Source organism: Oncorhynchus mykiss, chromosome 16 (genome assembly GCF_057628025.1).
Source record: "Oncorhynchus mykiss isolate SJ-2025 chromosome 16, ASM5762802v1, whole genome shotgun sequence".
NCBI classification, from domain to species: Eukaryota; Metazoa; Chordata; class Actinopteri; order Salmoniformes; family Salmonidae; genus Oncorhynchus; species Oncorhynchus mykiss.
In genome coordinates, this window is record NC_143037.1 from 49,949,920 (window position 1) to 49,973,674 (window position 23,755).

The 23,755-nt window shown below is 50.1% G+C and overlaps 1 protein-coding gene across 41 annotated transcripts in view; it reads left to right on the top strand.

Moving 5' to 3' along the window:
• The window catches only part of LOC110492141 (rap1 GTPase-activating protein 1), a 133,092-nt gene that overhangs the window by 76,180 nt on the left and 33,157 nt on the right, over nucleotides 1-23,755 (top strand). For 5 of the 41 annotated variants that reach the window (XM_036947067.2, XM_090203104.1, XM_090203112.1 and 2 more), the window contains exon 1: nucleotides 17,745-18,126. The exons of 27 other annotated variants lie outside the window; for them this stretch is intronic. The gene's annotated coding sequence lies outside the window, so the exon portion shown is untranslated. Of the gene's footprint in view, nucleotides 1-17,574; nucleotides 18,127-23,755 lie in introns of those variants that run through there. 9 more of the 41 variants (XM_090203117.1, XM_090203118.1, XM_090203119.1 and 6 more) reach the window with 4 other exon arrangements.

Sequence of the window (23,755 nt, forward strand, 5' to 3'; positions counted from 1 at the left end):
GAGCCCCACTAGCTCCTCACTACACTATATTACTGGTGGTCACAGCAGAGCCCCACCAGCTCCTCACTACACTATATTACTGGTGGTCACAGCAGAGCCCCACCAGCTCCTCACTACACTATATTACTGGTGGTCACAGCAGAGCCCCACCAGCTACTCACTACACTATATTACTGGTGGTCACAGCAGAGCCCCACTAGCTCCTCACTACACTATATTACTGGTGGTCACAGCAGAGCCCCACCAGCTCCTCACTACACTATATTACTGGTGGTCACAGCAGAGCCCCACCAGCTCCTCACTACACTATATTACTGGTGGTCACAGCAGAGCCCCACCAGCTCCTCACTACACTATATTACTGGTGGTCACAGCAGAGCCCCACCAGCTCCTCACTACACTATATTACTGGTGGTCACAGCAGAGCCCCACCAGCTCCTCACTACACTATATTACTGGTGGTCACAGCAGAGCCCCACTAGCTCCTCACTACACTATATTACTGGTGGTCACAGCAGAGCCCCACCAGCTCCTCACTACACTATATTACTGGTGGTCACAGCAGAGCCCCACCAGCTCCTCACTACACTATATTACTGGTGGTCACAGCAGAGCCCCACCAGCTCCTCACTACACTATATTACTGGTGGTCACAGCAGAGCCCCACCAGCTCCTCACTACACTATATTACTGGTGGTCACAGCAGAGCCCCACTAGCTCCTCACTACACTATATTACTGGTGGTCACAGCAGAGCCCCACCAGCTCCTCACTACACTATATTACTGGTGGTCACAGCAGAGCCCCACCAGCTCCTCACTACACTATATTACTGGTGGTCACAGCAGAGCCCCACCAGCTCCTCACTACACTATATTACTGGTGGTCACAGCAGAGCCCCACTAGCTCCTCACTACACTATATTACTGGTGGTCACAGCAGAGCCCCACCAGCTCCTCACTACACTATATTACTGGTGGTCACAGCAGAGCCCCACCAGCTCCTCACTACACTATATTACTGGTGGTCACAGCAGAGCCCCACCAGCTCCTCACTACACTATATTACTGGTGGTCACAGCAGAGCCCCACCAGCTCCTCACTACACTATATTACTGGTGGTCACAGCAGAGCCCCACCAGCTCCTCACTACACTATATTACTGGTGGTCACAGCAGAGCCCCACCAGCTCCTCACTACACTATATTACTGGTGGTCACAGCAGAGCCCCACCAGCTCCTCACTACACTATATTACTGGTGGTCACATCAGAGCCCCACCAGCTCCTCACTACACTATATTACTGGTGGTCACAGCAGAGCCCCACCAGCTCCTCACTACACTATATTACTGGTGGTCACAGCAGAGCCCCACCAGCTACTCACTACACTATATTACTGGTGGTCACAGCAGAGCCCCACCAGCTACTCACTACACTATATTACTGGTGGTCACAGCAGAGCCCCACCAGCTACTCACTACACTATATTACTGGTGGTCACAGCAGAGCCCCACCAGCTACTCACTACACTATATTACTGGTGGTCACAGCAGAGCCCCACCAGCTCCTCACTACACTATATTACTGGTGGTCACAGCAGAGCCCCACCAGCTCCTCACTACACTATATTACTGGTGGTCACAGCAGAGCCCCACCAGCTCCTCACTACACTATATTACTGGTGGTCACAGCAGAGCCCCACCAGCTCCTCACTACACTATATTACTGGTGGTCACAGCAGAGCCCCACCAGCTCCTCACTACACTATATTACTGGTGGTCACAGCAGAGCCCCACTAGCTCCTCACTACACTATATTACTGGTGGTCACAGCAGAGCCCCACCAGCTACTCACTACACTATATTACTGGTGGTCACAGCAGAGCCCCACTAGCTCCTCACTACACTATATTACTGGTGGTCACAGCAGAGCCCCACCAGCTCCTCACTACACTATATTACTGGTGGTCACAGCAGAGCCCCACTAGCTCCTCACTACACTATATTACTGGTGGTCACAGCAGAGCCCCACCAGCTCCTCACTACACTATATTACTGGTGGTCACAGCAGAGCCCCACCAGCTCCTCACTACACTATATTACTGGTGGTCACAGCAGAGCCCCACCAGCTCCTCACTACACTATATTACTGGTGGTCACAGCAGAGCCCCACTAGCTCCTCACTACACTATATTACTGGTGGTCACAGCAGAGCCCCACCAGCTCCTCACTACACTATATTACTGGTGGTCACAGCAGAGCCCCACCAGCTCCTCACTACACTATATTACTGGTGGTCACAGCAGAGCCCCACCAGCTCCTCACTACACTATATTACTGGTGGTCACAGCAGAGCCCCACCAGCTACTCACTACACTATATTACTGGTGGTCACAGCAGAGCCCCACCAGCTCCTCACTACACTATATTACTGGTGGTCACAGCAGAGCCCCACCAGCTCCTCACTACACTATATTACTGGTGGTCACAGCAGAGCCCCACCAGCTCCTCACTACACTATATTACTGGTGGTCACAGCAGAGCCCCACTAGCTCCTCACTACACTATATTACTGGTGGTCACAGCAGAGCCCCACCAGCTCCTCACTACACTATATTACTGGTGGTCACAGCAGAGCCCCACCAGCTCCTCACTACACTATATTACTGGTGGTCACAGCAGAGCCCCACCAGCTCCTCACTACACTATATTACTGGTGGTCACAGCAGAGCCCCACCAGCTCCTCACTACACTATATTACTGGTGGTCACAGCAGAGCCCCACCAGCTCCTCACTACACTATATTACTGGTGGTCACAGCAGAGCCCCACCAGCTCCTCACTACACTATATTACTGGTGGTCACAGCAGAGCCCCACTAGCTCCTCACTACACTATATTACTGGTGGTCACAGCAGAGCCCCACCAGCTCCTCACTACACTATATTACTGGTGGTCACAGCAGAGCCCCACTAGCTCCTCACTACACTATATTACTGGTGGTCACAGCAGAGCCCCACCAGCTCCTCACTACACTATATTACTGGTGGTCACAGCAGAGCCCCACCAGCTCCTCACTACACTATATTACTGGTGGTCACAGCAGAGCCCCACTAGCTCCTCACTACACTATATTACTGGTGGTCACAGCAGAGCCCCACTAGCTCCTCACTACACTATATTACTGGTGGTCACAGCAGAGCCCCACCAGCTACTCACTACACTATATTACTGGTGGTCACAGCAGAGCCCCACCAGCTCCTCACTACACTATATTACTGGTGGTCACAGCAGAGCCCCACCAGCTCCTCACTACACTATATTACTGGTGGTCACAGCAGAGCCCCACTAGCTCCTCACTACACTATATTACTGGTGGTCACAGCAGAGCCCCACTAGCTCCTCACTACACTATATTACTGGTGGTCACAGCAGAGCCCCACTAGCTCCTCACTACACTATATTACTGGTGGTCACGCTCCTCAATATACTACTGGTGGTCACAGCAGAGCCCCACCAGCTCCTCACTACACTATATTACTGGTGGTCACAGCAGAGCCCCACTAGCTCCTCACTACACTATATTACTGGTGGTCACAGCAGAGCCCCACTAGCTCCTCACTACACTATATTACTGGTGGTCACAGCAGAGCCCCACTAGCTCCTCACTACACTATATTACTGGTGGTCACAGCAGAGCCCCACCAGCTCCTCACTACACTATATTACTGGTGGTCACAGCAGAGCCCCACCAGCTCCTCACTACACTATATTACTGGTGGTCACAGCAGAGCCCCACCAGCTCCTCACTACACTATATTACTGGTGGTCACAGCAGAGCCCCACCAGCTCCTCACTACACTATATTACTGGTGGTCACAGCAGAGCCCCACCAGCTCCTCACTACACTATATTACTGGTGGTCACAGCAGAGCCCCACTAGCTCCTCACTACACTATATTACTGGTGGTCACAGCAGAGCCCCACTAGCTCCTCACTACACTATATTACTGGTGGTCACAGCAGAGCCCCACCAGCTCCTCACTACACTATATTACTGGTGGTCACAGCAGAGCCCCACCAGCTCCTCACTACACTATATTACTGGTGGTCACAGCAGAGCCCCACCAGCTCCTCACTACACTATATTACTGGTGGTCACAGCAGAGCCCCACTAGCTCCTCACTACACTATATTACTGGTGGTCACAGCAGAGCCCCACCAGCTCCTCACTACACTATATTACTGGTGGTCACAGCAGAGCCCCACTAGCTCCTCACTACACTATATTACTGGTGGTCACAGCAGAGCCCCACCAGCTCCTCACTACACTATATTACTGGTGGTCACAGCAGAGCCCCACCAGCTCCTCACTACACTATATTACTGGTGGTCACAGCAGAGCCCCACTAGCTCCTCACTACACTATATTACTGGTGGTCACAGCAGAGCCCCACCAGCTCCTCACTACACTATATTACTGGTGGTCACAGCAGAGCCCCACCAGCTCCTCACTACACTATATTACTGGTGGTCACAGCAGAGCCCCACCAGCTCCTCACTACACTATATTACTGGTGGTCACAGCAGAGCCCCACCAGCTCCTCACTACACTATATTACTGGTGGTCACAGCAGAGCCCCACCAGCTCCTCACTACACTATATTACTGGTGGTCACAGCAGAGCCCCACCAGCTACTCACTACACTATATTACTGGTGGTCACAGCAGAGCCCCACTAGCTCCTCACTACACTATATTACTGGTGGTCACAGCAGAGCCCCACCAGCTCCTCACTACACTATATTACTGGTGGTCACAGCAGAGCCCCACCAGCTCCTCACTACACTATATTACTGGTGGTCACAGCAGAGCCCCACCAGCTCCTCACTACACTATATTACTGGTGGTCACAGCAGAGCCCCACCAGCTACTCACTACACTATATTACTGGTGGTCACAGCAGAGCCCCACTAGCTCCTCACTACACTATATTACTGGTGGTCACAGCAGAGCCCCACCAGCTCCTCACTACACTATATTACTGGTGGTCACAGCAGAGCCCCACCAGCTCCTCACTACACTATATTACTGGTGGTCACAGCAGAGCCCCACCAGCTCCTCACTACACTATATTACTGGTGGTCACAGCAGAGCCCCACCAGCTCCTCACTACACTATATTACTGGTGGTCACAGCAGAGCCCCACCAGCTCCTCACTACACTATATTACTGGTGGTCACAGCAGAGCCCCACCAGCTCCTCACTACACTATATTACTGGTGGTCACAGCAGAGCCCCACCAGCTCCTCACTACACTATATTACTGGTGGTCACAGCAGAGCCCCACCAGCTACTCACTACACTATATTACTGGTGGTCACAGCAGAGCCCCACCAGCTCCTCACTACACTATATTACTGGTGGTCACAGCAGAGCCCCACCAGCTCCTCACTACACTATATTACTGGTGGTCACAGCAGAGCCCCACCAGCTCCTCACTACACTATATTACTGGTGGTCACAGCAGAGCCCCACCAGCTCCTCACTACACTATATTACTGGTGGTCACAGCAGAGCCCCACCAGCTCCTCACTACACTATATTACTGGTGGTCACAGCAGAGCCCCACTAGCTCCTCACTACACTATATTACTGGTGGTCACAGCAGAGCCCCACCAGCTCCTCACTACACTATATTACTGGTGGTCACAGCAGAGCCCCACCAGCTCCTCACTACACTATATTACTGGTGGTCACAGCAGAGCCCCACCAGCTCCTCACTACACTATATTACTGGTGGTCACAGCAGAGCCCCACCAGCTCCTCACTACACTATATTACTGGTGGTCACAGCAGAGCCCCACCAGCTCCTCACTACACTATATTACTGGTGGTCACAGCAGAGCCCCACCAGCTACTCACTACACTATATTACTGGTGGTCACAGCAGAGCCCCACCAGCTCCTCACTACACTATATTACTGGTGGTCACAGCAGAGCCCCACCAGCTCCTCACTACACTATATTACTGGTGGTCACAGCAGAGCCCCACCAGCTCCTCACTACACTATATTACTGGTGGTCACAGCAGAGCCCCACCAGCTCCTCACTACACTATATTACTGGTGGTCACAGCAGAGCCCCACCAGCTCCTCACTACACTATATTACTGGTGGTCACAGCAGAGCCCCACCAGCTCCTCACTACACTATATTACTGGTGGTCACAGCAGAGCCCCACCAGCTCCTCACTACACTATATTACTGGTGGTCACAGCAGAGCCCCACTAGCTCCTCACTACACTATATTACTGGTGGTCACAGCAGAGCCCCACCAGCTCCTCACTACACTTTATTACTGGTGGTCACAGCAGAGCCCCACCAGCTCCTCACTACACTATATTACTGGTGGTCACAGCAGAGCCCCACTAGCTCCTCACTACACTATATTACTGGTGGTCACAGCAGAGCCCCACCAGCTCCTCACTACACTATATTACTGGTGGTCACAGCAGAGCCCCACCAGCTCCTCACTACACTATATTACTGGTGGTCACAGCAGAGCCCCACCAGCTCCTCACTACACTATATTACTGGTGGTCACAGCAGAGCCCCACCAGCTCCTCACTACACTATATTACTGGTGGTCACAGCAGAGCCCCACCAGCTCCTCACTACACTATATTACTGGTGGTCACAGCAGAGCCCCACCAGCTCCTCACTACACTATATTACTGGTGGTCACAGCAGAGCCCCACTAGCTCCTCACTACACTATATTACTGGTGGTCACAGCAGAGCCCCACCAGCTCCTCACTACACTATATTACTGGTGGTCACAGCAGAGCCCCACCAGCTACTCACTACACTATATTACTGGTGGTCACAGCAGAGCCCCACCAGCTCCTCACTACACTATATTACTGGTGGTCACAGCAGAGCCCCACCAGCTCCTCACTACACTATATTACTGGTGGTCACAGCAGAGCCCCACCAGCTCCTCACTACACTATATTACTGGTAGTCACAGCAGAGCCCCACCAGCTCCTCACTACACTATATTACTGGTGGTCACAGCAGAGCCCCACTAGCTCCTCACTACACTATATTACTGGTGGTCACAGCAGAGCCCCACTAGCTCCTCACTACACTATATTACTGGTGGTCACAGCAGAGCCCCACTAGCTCCTCACTACACTATATTACTGGTGGTCACAGCAGAGCCCCACCAGCTCCTCACTACACTATATTACTGGTGGTCACAGCAGAGCCCCACCAGCTACTCACTACACTATATTACTGGTGGTCACAGCAGAGCCCCACCAGCTCCTCACTACACTATATTACTGGTGGTCACAGCAGAGCCCCACTAGCTCCTCACTACACTATATTACTGGTGGTCACAGCAGAGCCCCACCAGCTCCTCACTACACTATATTACTGGTGGTCACAGCAGAGCCCCACTAGCTCCTCACTACACTATATTACTGGTGGTCACAGCAGAGCCCCACCAGCTCCTCACTACACTATATTACTGGTGGTCACAGCAGAGCCCCACTAGCTCCTCACTACACTATATTACTGGTGGTCACAGCAGAGCCCCACCAGCTCCTCACTACACTATATTACTGGTGGTCACAGCAGAGCCCCACCAGCTCCTCACTACACTATATTACTGGTGGTCACAGCAGAGCCCCACCAGCTCCTCACTACACTATATTACTGGTGGTCACAGCAGAGCCCCACTAGCTCCTCACTACACTATATTACTGGTGGTCACAGCAGAGCCCCACTAGCTCCTCACTACACTATATTACTGGTGGTCACAGCAGAGCCCCACCAGCTCCTCACTACACTATATTACTGGTGGTCACAGCAGAGCCCCACCAGCTACTCACTACACTATATTACTGGTGGTCACAGCAGAGCCCCACTAGCTCCTCACTACACTATATTACTGGTGGTCACAGCAGAGCCCCACTAGCTCCTCACTACACTATATTACTGGTGGTCACAGCAGAGCCCCACCAGCTACTCACTACACTATATTACTGGTGGTCACAGCAGAGCCCCACTAGCTCCTCACTACACTATATTACTGGTGGTCACAGCAGAGCCCCACCAGCTCCTCACTACACTATATTACTGGTGGTCACAGCAGAGCCCCACCAGCTCCTCACTACACTATATTACTGGTGGTCACAGCAGAGCCCCACCAGCTCCTCACTACACTATATTACTGGTGGTCACAGCAGAGCCCCACCAGCTCCTCACTACACTATATTACTGGTGGTCACAGCAGAGCCCCACCAGCTCCTCACTACACTATATTACTGGTGGTCACAGCAGAGCCCCACCAGCTCCTCACTACACTATATTACTGGTGGTCACAGCAGAGCCCCACTAGCTCCTCACTACACTATATTACTGGTGGTCACAGCAGAGCCCCACCAGCTCCTCACTACACTATATTACTGGTGGTCACAGCAGAGCCCCACTAGCTCCTCACTACACTATATTACTGGTAGTCACAGCAGAGCCCCACTAGCTACTCACTACACTATATTACTGGTGGTCACAGCAGAGCCCCACCAGCTACTCACTACACTATATTACTGGTGGTCACAGCAGAGCCCCACCAGCTCCTCACTACACTATATTACTGGTGGTCACAGCAGAGCCCCACTAGCTACTCACTACACTATATTACTGGTGGTCACAGCAGAGCCCCACCAGCTCCTCACTACACTATATTACTGGTGGTCACAGCAGAGCCCCACCAGCTCCTCACTACACTATATTACTGGTGGTCACAGCAGAGCCCCACCAGCTCCTCACTACACTATATTACTGGTGGTCACAGCAGAGCCCCACTAGCTCCTCACTACACTATATTACTGGTGGTCACAGCAGAGCCCCACCAGCTACTCACTACACTATATTACTGGTGGTCACAGCAGAGCCCCACTAGCTACTCACTACACTATATTACTGGTGGTCACAGCAGAGCCCCACCAGCTCCTCACTACACTATATTACTGGTGGTCACAGCAGAGCCCCACTAGCTCCTCACTACACTATATTACTGGTGGTCACAGCAGAGCCCCACCAGCTCCTCACTACACTATATTACTGGTGGTCACAGCAGAGCCCCACTAGCTCCTCACTACACTATATTACTGGTGGTCACAGCAGAGCCCCACCAGCTACTCACTACACTATATTACTGGTGGTCACAGCAGAGCCCCACCAGCTACTCACTACACTATATTACTGGTGGTCACAGCAGAGCCCCACCAGCTCCTCACTACACTATATTACTGGTGGTCACAGCAGAGCCCCACCAGCTCCTCACTACACTATATTACTGGTGGTCACAGCAGAGCCCCACCAGCTCCTCACTACACTATATTACTGGTGGTCACAGCAGAGCCCCACTAGCTCCTCACTACACTATATTACTGGTGGTCACAGCAGAGCCCCACCAGCTACTCACTACACTATATTACTGGTGGTCACAGCAGAGCCCCACCAGCTCCTCACTACACTATATTACTGGTGGTCACAGCAGAGCCCCACCAGCTCCTCACTACACTATATTACTGGTGGTCACAGCAGAGCCCCACCAGCTCCTCACTACACTATATTACTGGTGGTCACAGCAGAGCCCCACCAGCTCCTCACTACACTATATTACTGGTGGTCACAGCAGAGCCCCACCAGCTCCTCACTACACTATATTACTGGTGGTCACAGCAGAGCCCCACTAGCTCCTCACTACACTATATTACTGGTGGTCACAGCAGAGCCCCACCAGCTCCTCACTACACTATATTACTGGTGGTCACAGCAGAGCCCCACCAGCTCCTCACTACACTATATTACTGGTGGTCACAGCAGAGCCCCACCAGCTCCTCACTACACTATATTACTGGTGGTCACAGCAGAGCCCCACTAGCTCCTCACTACACTATATTACTGGTGGTCACAGCAGAGCCCCACCAGCTCCTCACTACACTATATTACTGGTGGTCACAGCAGAGCCCCACCAGCTACTCACTACACTATATTACTGGTGGTCACAGCAGAGCCCCACCAGCTACTCACTACACTATATTACTGGTGGTCACAGCAGAGCCCCACCAGCTCCTCACTACACTATATTACTGGTGGTCACAGCAGAGCCCCACCAGCTCCTCACTACACTATATTACTGGTGGTCACAGCAGAGCCCCACCAGCTCCTCACTACACTATATTACTGGTGGTCACAGCAGAGCCCCACCAGCTACTCACTACACTATATTACTGGTGGTCACAGCAGAGCCCCACCAGCTCCTCACTACACTATATTACTGGTGGTCACAGCAGAGCCCCACCAGCTACTCACTACACTATATTACTGGTGGTCACAGCAGAGCCCCACCAGCTCCTCACTACACTATATTACTGGTGGTCACAGCAGAGCCCCACTAGCTCCTCACTACACTATATTACTGGTGGTCACAGCAGAGCCCCACCAGCTCCTCACTACACTATATTACTGGTGGTCACAGCAGAGCCCCACCAGCTCCTCACTACACTATATTACTGGTGGTCACAGCAGAGCCCCACTAGCTCCTCACTACACTATATTACTGGTGGTCACAGCAGAGCCCCACCAGCTACTCACTACACTATATTACTGGTGGTCACAGCAGAGCCCCACCAGCTACTCACTACACTATATTACTGGTGGTCACAGCAGAGCCCCACCAGCTCCTCACTACACTATATTACTGGTGGTCACAGCAGAGCCCCACCAGCTCCTCACTACACTATATTACTGGTGGTCACAGCAGAGCCCCACCAGCTCCTCACTACACTATATTACTGGTGGTCACAGCAGAGCCCCACCAGCTCCTCACTACACTATATTACTGGTGGTCACAGCAGAGCCCCACCAGCTCCTCACTACACTATATTACTGGTGGTCACAGCAGAGCCCCACCAGCTCCTCACTACACTATATTACTGGTGGTCACAGCAGAGCCCCACCAGCTACTCACTACACTATATTACTGGTGGTCACAGCAGAGCCCCACCAGCTCCTCACTACACTATATTACTGGTGGTCACAGCAGAGCCCCACCAGCTACTCACTACACTATATTACTGGTGGTCACAGCAGAGCCCCACCAGCTCCTCACTACACTATATTACTGGTGGTCACAGCAGAGCCCCACCAGCTACTCACTACACTATATTACTGGTGGTCACAGCAGAGCCCCACCAGCTCCTCACTACACTATATTACTGGTGGTCACAGCAGAGCCCCACCAGCTCCTCACTACACTATATTACTGGTGGTCACAGCAGAGCCCCACCAGCTCCTCACTACACTATATTACTGGTGGTCACAGCAGAGCCCCACCAGCTACTCACTACACTATATTACTGGTGGTCACAGCAGAGCCCCACCAGCTCCTCACTACACTATATTACTGGTGGTCACAGCAGAGCCCCACCAGCTCCTCACTACACTATATTACTGGTGGTCACAGCAGAGCCCCACCAGCTACTCACTACACTATATTACTGGTGGTCACAGCAGAGCCCCACCAGCTCCTCACTACACTATATTACTGGTGGTCACAGCAGAGCCCCACCAGCTCCTCACTACACTATATTACTGGTGGTCACAGCAGAGCCCCACCAGCTCCTCACTACACTATATTACTGGTGGTCACAGCAGAGCCCCACCAGCTCCTCACTACACTATATTACTGGTGGTCACAGCAGAGCCCCACCAGCTCCTCACTACACTATATTACTGGTGGTCACAGCAGAGCCCCACCAGCTCCTCACTACACTATATTACTGGTGGTCACAGCAGAGCCCCACCAGCTCCTCACTACACTATATTACTGGTGGTCACAGCAGAGCCCCACCAGCTCCTCACTACACTATATTACTGGTGGTCACAGCAGAGCCCCACTAGCTCCTCACTACACTATATTACTGGTGGTCACAGCAGAGCCCCACCAGCTCCTCACTACACTATATTACTGGTGGTCACAGCAGAGCCCCACCAGCTCCTCACTACACTATATTACTGGTGGTCACAGCAGAGCCCCACCAGCTCCTCACTACACTATATTACTGGTGGTCACAGCAGAGCCCCACCAGCTACTCACTACACTATATTACTGGTGGTCACAGCAGAGCCCCACCAGCTACTCACTACACTATATTACTGGTGGTCACAGCAGAGCCCCACCAGCTCCTCACTACACTATATTACTGGTGGTCACAGCAGAGCCCCACCAGCTCCTCACTACACTATATTACTGGTGGTCACAGCAGAGCCCCACTAGCTCCTCACTACACTATATTACTGGTGGTCACAGCAGAGCCCCACCAGCTACTCACTACACTATATTACTGGTGGTCACAGCAGAGCCCCACCAGCTCCTCACTACACTATATTACTGGTGGTCACAGCAGAGCCCCACCAGCTCCTCACTACACTATATTACTGGTGGTCACAGCAGAGCCCCACTAGCTCCTCACTACACTATATTACTGGTGGTCACAGCAGAGCCCCACCAGCTCCTCACTACACTATATTACTGGTGGTCACAGCAGAGCCCCACCAGCTACTCACTACACTATATTACTGGTGGTCACAGCAGAGCCCCACCAGCTACTCACTACACTATATTACTGGTGGTCACAGCAGAGCCCCACCAGCTCCTCACTACACTATATTACTGGTGGTCACAGCAGAGCCCCACCAGCTCCTCACTACACTATATTACTGGTGGTCACAGCAGAGCCCCACTAGCTCCTCACTACACTATATTACTGGTGGTCACAGCAGAGCCCCACTAGCTCCTCACTACACTATATTACTGGTGGTCACAGCAGAGCCCCACCAGCTCCTCACTACACTATATTACTGGTGGTCACAGCAGAGCCCCACCAGCTCCTCACTACACTATATTACTGGTGGTCACAGCAGAGCCCCACCAGCTCCTCACTACACTATATTACTGGTGGTCACAGCAGAGCCCCACCAGCTACTCACTACACTATATTACTGGTGGTCACAGCAGAGCCCCACCAGCTACTCACTACACTATATTACTGGTGGTCACAGCAGAGCCCCACCAGCTACTCACTACACTATATTACTGGTGGTCACAGCAGAGCCCCACCAGCTACTCACTACACTATATTACTGGTGGTCACAGCAGAGCCCCACCAGCTCCTCACTACACTATATTACTGGTGGTCACAGCAGAGCCCCACTAGCTCCTCACTACACTATATTACTGGTGGTCACAGCAGAGCCCCACCAGCTCCTCACTACACTATATTACTGGTGGTCACAGCAGAGCCCCACCAGCTCCTCACTACACTATATTACTGGTGGTCACAGCAGAGCCCCACCAGCTCCTCACTACACTATATTACTGGTGGTCACAGCAGAGCCCCACCAGCTCCTCACTACACCATATTACTGGTGGTCACAGCAGAGCCCCACTAGCTCCTCACTACACTATATTACTGGTGGTCACAGCAGAGCCCCACCAGCTACTCACTACACTATATTACTGGTGGTCACAGCAGAGCCCCACCAGCTCCTCACTACACTATATTACTGGTGGTCACAGCAGAGCCCCACCAGCTCCTCACTACACCATATTACTGGTGGTCACAGCAGAGCCCCACTAGCTCCTCACTACACTATATTACTGGTGGTCACAGCAGAGCCCCACCAGCTACTCACTACACTATATTACTGGTGGTCACAGCAGAGCCCCACCAGCTCCTCACTACACTATATTACTGGTGGTCACAGCAGAGCCCCACCAGCTCCTCACTACACTATATTACTGGTGGTCACAGCAGAGCCCCACCAGCTCCTCACTACACTATATTACTGGTGGTCACAGCAGAGCCCCACTAGCTCCTCACTACACTATATTACTGGTGGTCACAGCAGAGCCCCACCAGCTACTCACTACACTATATTACTGGTGGTCACAGCAGAGCCCCACCAGCTCCTCACTACACTATATTACTGGTGGTCACAGCAGAGCCCCACCAGCTCCTCACTACACTATATTACTGGTGGTCACAGCAGAGCCCCACCAGCTCCTCACTACACTATATTACTGGTGGTCACGCTCCTCAATATACTACTGGTGGTCACAGCAGAGCCCCACCAGCTACTCACTACACTATATTACTGGTGGTCACAGCAGAGCCCCACCAGCTACTCACTACACTATATTACTGGTGGTCACAGCAGAGCCCCACCAGCTCCTCACTACACTATATTACTGGTGGTCACAGCAGAGCCCCACCAGCTCCTCACTACACTATATTACTGGTGGTCACAGCAGAGCCCCACCAGCTACTCACTACACTATATTACTGGTGGTCACAGCAGAGCCCCACTAGCTCCTCACTACACTATATTACTGGTGGTCACAGCAGAGCCCCACCAGCTACTCACTACACTATATTACTGGTGGTCACAGCAGAGCCCCACCAGCTCCTCACTACACTATATTACTGGTGGTCACAGCAGAGCCCCACCAGCTACTCACTACACTATATTACTGGTGGTCACAGCAGAGCCCCACCAGCTCCTCACTACACTATATTACTGGTGGTCACAGCAGAGCCCCACTAGCTCCTCACTACACTATATTACTGGTGGTCACAGCAGAGCCCCACCAGCTACTCACTACACTATATTACTGGTGGTCACAGCAGAGCCCCACCAGCTACTCACTACACTATATTACTGGTGGTCACAGCAGAGCCCCACCAGCTACTCACTACACTATATTACTGGTGGTCACAGCAGAGCCCCACCAGCTACTCACTACACTATATTACTGGTGGTCACAGCAGAGCCCCACCAGCTACTCACTACACTATATTACTGGTGGTCACAGCAGAGCCCCACCAGCTACTCACTACACTATATTACTGGTGGTCACAGCAGAGCCCCACCAGCTCCTCACTACACTATATTACTGGTGGTCACAGCAGAGCCCCACCAGCTCCTCACTACACTATATTACTGGTGGTCACAGCAGAGCCCCACCAGCTACTCACTACACTATATTACTGGTGGTCACAGCAGAGCCCCACCAGCTACTCACTACACTATATTACTGGTGGTCACAGCAGAGCCCCACCAGCTCCTCACTACACTATATTACTGGTGGTCACAGCAGAGCCCCACCAGCTCCTCACTACACTATATTACTGGTGGTCACAGCAGAGCCCCACCAGCTCCTCACTACACTATATTACTGGTGGTCACAGCAGAGCCCCACCAGCTCCTCACTACACTATATTACTGGTGGTCACAGCAGAGCCCCACCAGCTACTCACTACACTATATTACTGGTGGTCACAGCAGAGCCCCACCAGCTACTCACTACACTATATTACTGGTGGTCACAGCAGAGCCCCACCAGCTACTCACTACACTCCACTGCTGGTGGTCACGCTCCTCAATATACTACTGGTGGTCCAGCAGTTCCTTTCTACACTACACTACTGGTGTCTTGGGTGATATACCATTTATACCGTATACATATTTTCAAAAACCAACTGTATGATTTTCAATACTGTTCCCAAAATGTTTGGGGTTGGGGGCAACCCTGTCTCGCTGAGGCTTCGGTGCTACGCTGCTGCTTATAACTAACTATAAGTGAAGTATAACTACAAGAAATCTGAGATGTGTCAAATAAATGATATCCAGCTCAGGGCTCCAGCTATTCATTTGGTTTGCTAAGCTTTTGCTAGCTAAGTCACTAGATTTCAAGATCAAGCTTCTTGGTTACAGAAGAGACATTCAATCCCCTCCTGGATCAAGATCCCTGTTGCCTTAATTGTTTGGTGCGTAAAAAAAAGTATATATATATATATATATTTATTATTTTTACTATTTTCTAAATTTAGAATAACAGTGAAGACATCAAAACTATGAAATAACAAATGGAATCATATAGTAACCAAAAAAGTGTGAAACAAATCTAAATATATTTGAGATTTTTCAAAGTAGCATTCTCTCAACCAACTTCATTTTAATTAACAGGTGTGCTTTGTTAATTTGTGGAATTTCTTTCCTCCTTAATGCATTTGAGCCAATCAGTTGTGTGACAAGGTAGGGGTGGTATACAGAAGATAGCCCTACTTGGTAAAAGACCAAGTCCATATTATGGAAAGAACAGCTCAAAAAAGCAAAGAGAAATGAAGATCAGTCAATCTGGAATGAAAACGGAAACACAGTGGGACAGGACAGCAGGTGTTAGAGGGAAAGATGGGGAGCGAGAGAGGGAGAGAAAGGGAGGAGTCCATCGACGTAAGACCCTCTATTATCGCCTCCTTCTCAAAACCCATTGGAGAAGAAGGTCAGAAGGGAGGGACCTACCCCCTGGGCACACACTGGTTGAATCAACATTGTTTCTATGTCATTTCAATGAAATTAATATAGACGTTGAAATATAGACCTTGAAATTAAGGATAGACGTTGAATTGACATCTGTGCCCAGAGGATATGGCTTTCCCATAAAATGGGTTTTGTGAAAAAGACGAGGAGAGAAGGACGTATGTGAAATTTGCAGTTTGACGTGAAAATCCCATTTTCAAACGTGAACTAGATGTAAATTTAATGTGAAACCATATTTTGACATGTATTACATTTTTAGTTCACATGTTAACACCACCTTTTCAAGGGAAGAGAATTAAAACAATTCACTACACACATGAATAGCAGATGATTATTACAATACACAAATACATATAAAGACTGTTCAATAAATCCCTTGTAATCTCTCCTGGCATACCAAACACCACCAGTAGGATGAATCATACTTCTCCTGTATGATTATGCTCCAGAGCACATGTTTTAGTAAAGGCAAGTCCACTTAGTTTTTCTACATACCTGAGGGGACAAACAAACATATGCTTTAGATGAAGAGAACATCGCCAGGGACATTAAGTCTGTTAGAAGCTGAATGTGGCAGGAGGACTCAGGAGAAATATGAGCTTTTCCTGTTTATTGCAGGTGTGTAATCACTGTTTCTCTGGTATTAGTCATGAAATGCTTTTATCCTCTCAATCCAAATGATTCTCTCTTACTGGAAAACTAATGATAGAAACATCATAAACCCACACTCAATATATGAAGTTCACGATTCACTGTGTGTGTGTGTGTGTGTGTGTGTGCGTGTGTGTGTGCGCGCATGCCTGTGTGTGTGCACATGCCTGTGTGTGTGTGTGTGTGTGTGTGTGTGTGCGCGCATGCCTGAGTGTGCGTGCGCCTGTGTGTGTGTGTGTGTGTGTGCGCGCATGCCTGTGTGTGTGTGCTTGCGTGCCTTTTTGCGTGTTTGTCCGTGTGTCGGGGGAAGGGCATATCTATTCTCTCCTGTGTAACTGATTTGGTTGCCAGAGCAACCGGTCCTAGCTAGGGAGGCATGTTGTTTAATTAAGGTGAGGTGTAATGAACGCAGAAGAGAAGAGAACAAACCTCCATCAAACAGCCCTGCCCTGCCCAGCCTCTCAGCAGCAGGCTTCTCTCTCTCTCTCTCTCTCTCTCTCTCTCTCTCTCTCTCTCTCTCTCTCTCTCTCTCTCTCTCTCTCTCTCTCTCTTTATCCCAGTTCAAGCATGGGTGGGGGAGGGGCACCATGCCACAGAGGGAGGAAGAGAGGGAGGGAGAGAGGAGGAGAGTGCCAACACAATAGTTTTTTGAGAGAACGGATGAATGAGAGATCTAGAGAGAGAGAGTGCTAGAAAGGGAGGAAAAAGACGGCCAGCCTAGCAGCGCAGAAGTTGGTGTGACAGCCCAGAGGCTCCGCTTTTCAGGCAGGTGTGTAGCAGTCAGAGGGAGAGACTTGAGACTGAGAGTGATCAGATGGGAGGAGAGAGTTGAGACTGAGAGTGATCAGACGGGAGGAGAGAGTTGAGACTGAGAGTGATCAGACGGGAGGAGAGAGTTGAGACTGAGAGTGATCAGACGGGAGGAGAGAGCGAGAGAGTCGAGTCTTAGTCATCTGCTTCTTGACTGGTCTCTGATATATTTATCTGGGAGAAAGACTGCATACAGCTGACACAGAGTGAGTAACTTACTTATTTCTTTGTGTTCGTCATGTTTGCTCTGATAGTACCTACCGCTGTTACTATATGCCCCACTAATTTCACTCTGTAGCATAATATATAGGTTGGATTTGTTTTGCAATCTGTGCTGTGTTGAAGCTGTAGTGGCTTAGTGCTGCCTGTAAACTGATATGCAGGAGGTTTACATAGAGGCACGCAGCGAGCAGGAAGCAGGCAGCAGGCAGGCAGGATGGCAGGCAGGCAGGTGGCAGGCAGCAGGCAGGTGCACAGAGCATACAGTATGTAATGTGTCATGCGTGACATGCTTTTGTTCTGTTGAACAACTTGTAATGAGGAGGAAAGAGGAGAGTTCCCCCGCTGCTCTGATGAGATGTTTTTGTTATTTAGCAATGTGCTCTGGTAGTGTGGAGTGCTGCACAGTACGGTGTGCTTCCTCCTGCCTGATTCCTGTCATGGGGAAATAATTATTCATTTATATTAGAACTATGCATACTTACACACACACACACACACACACACTCTATACAGTTGACCATTTCATTCCACTATTCTGATAGTCCCCTTACCAGACATGTCTTACTTCAATTCCTCCCACACCCACCAGCACCTCTTCCTTCTCATTGTCCTCCTCAGGGAGTCAGAGTGTCTGCTAGCTGGCGTATCTGGGCTCCCACACCCTGTCCATCCACAGTGTGTGTGTGTCTGGGCTCCCACACTCTGTCCATCCAACGTGTGTGTGTCTGGGCTCACTGTGCTGGGCGGTTGATCTCTCATAGGACAGACTAGAGCTGCCTGCCTGGCTTCATTGAATTCCACTGAAGACACACTGGTGTCAACTTCATCTCCTCAAGAGACTCACTGCTGTCTGTCAGGAAGGTCTCTCTTTCTCTGTAAGATGAAGAGAGCAGCTCTACCAGTCAGTCAGTCAGACACAGCAGACGTGATAATGACTTTACCAACAGGTATATCACCCCACATACTGTAGTGTGGCTGATTTAATAGTCCTTGTTTACATTATTTAATATATCCTTAGCATGGACAAAGACAGTGGCTAATTAAACATGGATTAGCTTTTAACAAGAGGGGGGGATTCAATTTCTTATTTCTGCTTAAATCTCTGCATAGGCTGTGCTTGATGACTTAGCCTAAGGGATAGTGAATCTATCTGTACAGGAACATCCGTGCCTCCATGCTGGCTACAATGGAGAGAACGGCTACAGTACCACGTGAGAGGGGGTTCACTCGAACGTCTGTCAGGAGGAATGAAAGACCGAGAGGGAGAGTGCTGTTTACACACACACCTCCAGACTAATAGCAGTGTTGATATCCGCGTGTGTTTTCACAGTCTTACTGTAGGAGCTCTATGTCCGATTAGAATTGTCATATGATGTGTCAGTTCCAAAACCACCAGCGATCATTTTCAGATCTGCTGGTCCTATATGTTTGACATGTCTGTTGATAAAAGATGACTGATGCAGTTTGTACAGTACTGTGCCGATACGTGCGTATACACTTCTTATAATAGACTTGACCCACTGGGCACGCCACATCATTTCAACGCGGGTAGTATTGATTACGTTTATCAATGAGATTACAACCTATTTTCACACACTCAAAAAAGACAGTCACAAATGTGTTACATTCCCAATGTATTATCACATATCATCTTAGTTGTCACCTAAATGTAACATCCCTGTGGTTTCAACCATTTAAAAGAGTTCAACTATTTAGATTTAGTTTATTTATACAACAACTTAATGATGTGATTCATCTACTAGCACAACCAAATGACCTGGATTGTAATTGAGACTATTTAAGTACATGGTGCCAGTGGTCAATGCCGTTTGAGATTTTGCGTAGATTATTATAGGAATTGTCTCCACAGCCCTGCAACATTTGCGTGCTTTCTATGATTACATAAGTAGATGTTTATTGTTACAGTAACCTGCATCGTGTTTGATTTACAAGGCAACCAAATATGAAGATTTAAAGGAGACGTATCTACTTTGTATCCACTGAAGATGCTATTTCCATAGCTCCTCACATGGCCGTAACACATCTGGAGGAACACCTATGTGAGAATGCTGTTCATTGATCTCAGTTCAGCATTCAACACTATCGTTCCCTCCAAGCTTGACACCAAGTTCAGAGCCCTGGGTCTGGTCACCACCCTCACCTACCGCTGCACCATCGAGAGCTTCCTGACCAGTTACATAATGACCTGGTACGTGAATTGCTCCATCGGCGACCACAAGGCCCTCCAGCGGGTGGTGAAGACAGACCAGTACATCACTGGGACCTATGCCCTCCAGCGGGTGGTAAAGACGGACCAGTACATCACTGGGACCGGGGCCCTCCAGCGGGTGGTGAAGACGGACCAGTACATCACTGGGACCGGGGCCCTCCAGTGGGTGGTGAAGACGGACCAGTACATCACTGGGACCTAGGCCCTCCAGCGGGTGGTGAAGACAGACCAGTACATCACTGGGACCGGGGCCCTCCAGCGGGTTGTGAAGACAGCCCAGTACATCACTGGGACCGGGGCCCTCCAGCGGGTGGTGAAGACGGACCAGTACATCAATGGGACCGGGGCCCTCCAGCGGGTGGTGAAGACGGACCAGTACATCACTGGGACCGGGGCCCTCCAGCGGGTGGTGAAGACGGACCAGTACATCACTGGGACCGGGGCCCTCCAGCGGATGGTAAAGACAGACCAGTACATCACTGGGACCGGGGCCCTCCAGTGGGTGGTGAAGACGGACCAGTACATCACTGGGACCTAGGCCCTCCAGCGGGTGGTGAAGACGGACCAGTACATCACTGGGACCTAGGCCCTCCAGCGGGTGGTAAAGACGGACCAGTACATCACTGGGACCTAGGCCCTCCAGCGGGTGGTGAAGACGGACCAGTACATCACTGGGACCTAGGCCCTCCAGCGGGTGGTGAAGACGGACCAGTACATCACTGGGACCTAGGCCCTCCAGCGGGTGGTGAAGACGGACCAGTACATCACTGGGACCGGGGCCCTCCAGCGGATGGTGAAGACAGCCCAGTACATCACTGGGACCGGGGCCCTCCAGTGGGTGGTGAAGACTGACCAGTACATCACTGGGACCGGGGCCCTCCGCGGATGGTGAAGACGGACCAGTACATCAATGGGACCGGGGCCCTCCAGTGGGTGGTGAAGACAGCCCAGTTCATCAATGGGACCGGGGCCCTCCAGCGGATGGTGAAGACAGCCCAGTACATCACTGGGACCGGGGCCCTCCAGCGGATGGTGAAGACAGCCCAGTACATCACTGGGACCGGGGCCCTCCAGCGGATGGTGAAGACAGCCCAGTACATCACTGGGACCGGGGCCCTCCAGCGGATGGTGAAGACGGACCAGTACATCACTGGGACCGGGGCCCTCCAGCGGATGGTGAAGACAGCCCAGTACATCAATGGGACCATGCTCCCACCCATCTAGGACATCTACTGGAAACAGTGCCTGAAGAAGTCCTGCAGCATCATCAAGGACCCCACACACCAGCCACGAGCTGTTCTCTTCCTTACCGTCGGGTAAGGTTTGATACCAATAGGCTCAGAGACAGTTGGACAATGCATATCCCATACATACAACTAATAAAACATGAAACTTCGGGATTAATATTTTCCTGAAAATCGGCCAATTTCAATACCGGGAATAATTAATAATTCAAGTCGGAATTGCCCATTTAATACCTTTAAAACCAAAATATGGTCACTAATGCAGAGTTCTCCCCAAATTAGAGGGGCGTTGCACCACCTTGTCGGCTTGGCTGCACCACTATGTAAAGATTTTAGAGTTAATGACACTGATATTTAGTAATGATAGAATAACTGTCTTTGATCACCAATGATCGCCGTTCATAAATGCTGAGTGTTATCATGTTTCTCAATTTATTAGCGCATTTCAGCAGTAGGCTATCTGGACACAGAGCGCTCTCAGGACACACCGAGCTCAATGTTGTCAAATCGTACAAACTTGGTAACGACAGTCAAACAAATGTGAAATTACCAAAGTTGCTAAGCTTGCTAGATAACATCCTTCAACAAATGACAGAATATCTCCTATATTTAGCAAAATCGAGTTGATGATTATACAGATAGCAGATCAGTTCATGAAGAACGAAGAATAAAAAGTGGAAATATACTGAACAAAAATATAAAAGCAACATGCAACAATTTCAAAGATTTACAGTTCATATAATGAAATCAGTAAATGTAAATAAATTCATTAGGTCCTTATCTATGGATTTCCCATGACTGGGCAGGGGCACAGCCATGGGTGGGCCTGGGAGGACATAGGCCCACCTACTTGGGAGCCAGGCCCACCCAATGGGGAGCCAGGCCCAGCCAATCAAAATGTGTTTTTCCCCACAAAAGGGATTTATTACAGACAGAAATACTCCTCAGCACCCCGGTCCCTCTCCTCTCAGACGATCCCGCAGGTGAAGAAGCCGGATGTGGAGGTCCCAGGCTGGCGTGGCTACACGTGGTCTGCGTGGGTGGCAGGCAGGCAGAGATGTGTGGCAGGGAGAGTGGCAGGCAGGCAGAGATGTGTGGCAGGGAAGGTGGCAGGCAGGCAGTCTCCTGGGTTGGAGACGGTGAGTAGAGAGATTCGTGGAAGGGAAGGTGGCTGAGTGTCCTCCCTGGATCCCTGAAGTGACTCTTCTCTCTAGAAAGACTCCTGCTTAATGGCACATAAAGCACACTTAGAGAAAATAAGATATTATTCACAACAGTAGTTTGCACACTTTGTGTGCTTGTTTGGTGTAAGATCTCATTATCTTATTTTATCATTGTGGCATTTTGAATATTGCTGATTCTTTTTTAGAGATCAGTGTAGGTCTATGTGACTGAGCTTGTTGAGTTTGTCATTGCTCTAGGATGCCAGTGGGTTAACAAACTGCTAATGGATTTGTGTTGACATATATGTTTGTGAAGACCTAGGAAGGATTTTTACAATCTGACATCCTTTGGTTAGAGTGGTTTGTTTTGGCATGTAGATCATCTAAATAATTAACATTCACCCACACTACTCACACCGGGCCCCTTACAAACAGTGCCACCCAAATCGGCTAAGTCGGGTCTAACTCTAGTTTTTTAGAGTGCCTTCCGAAAGTATTCGGCCCCCTTGAACTTTGCGACCTTTTGCCACATTTCAGGCTTCAAACATAAAGATATAAAACTGTATTTTTTGTGAAGAATCAACAACAAGTGGGACACAATCATGAAGTGGAACGACATTTATTGGATATTTCAAACTTTTTTAACAAATCAAAAACTGAAAAATTGGGCGTGCAAAATTATTCAGCCCCTTTACTTTCAGTGCAGCAAACTCTCTCCAGAAGTTCAGTGAGGATCTCTGAATGATCCAATGTTGACCTAAATGACTAATGATGATAAATACAATCCACCTGTGTGTAATCAAGTCTCCGTATAAATGCACCTGCACTGTGATAGTCTCTGAGGTCCGTTAAAAGCGCAGAGAGCATCATGAAGAACAAGGAACACACCAGGCAGGTCCGAGATACTGTTGTGAAGAAGTTTAAAACCTGATTTGGATACAAAAAGATTTCCCAAGCTTTAAACATCCCAAGGAGC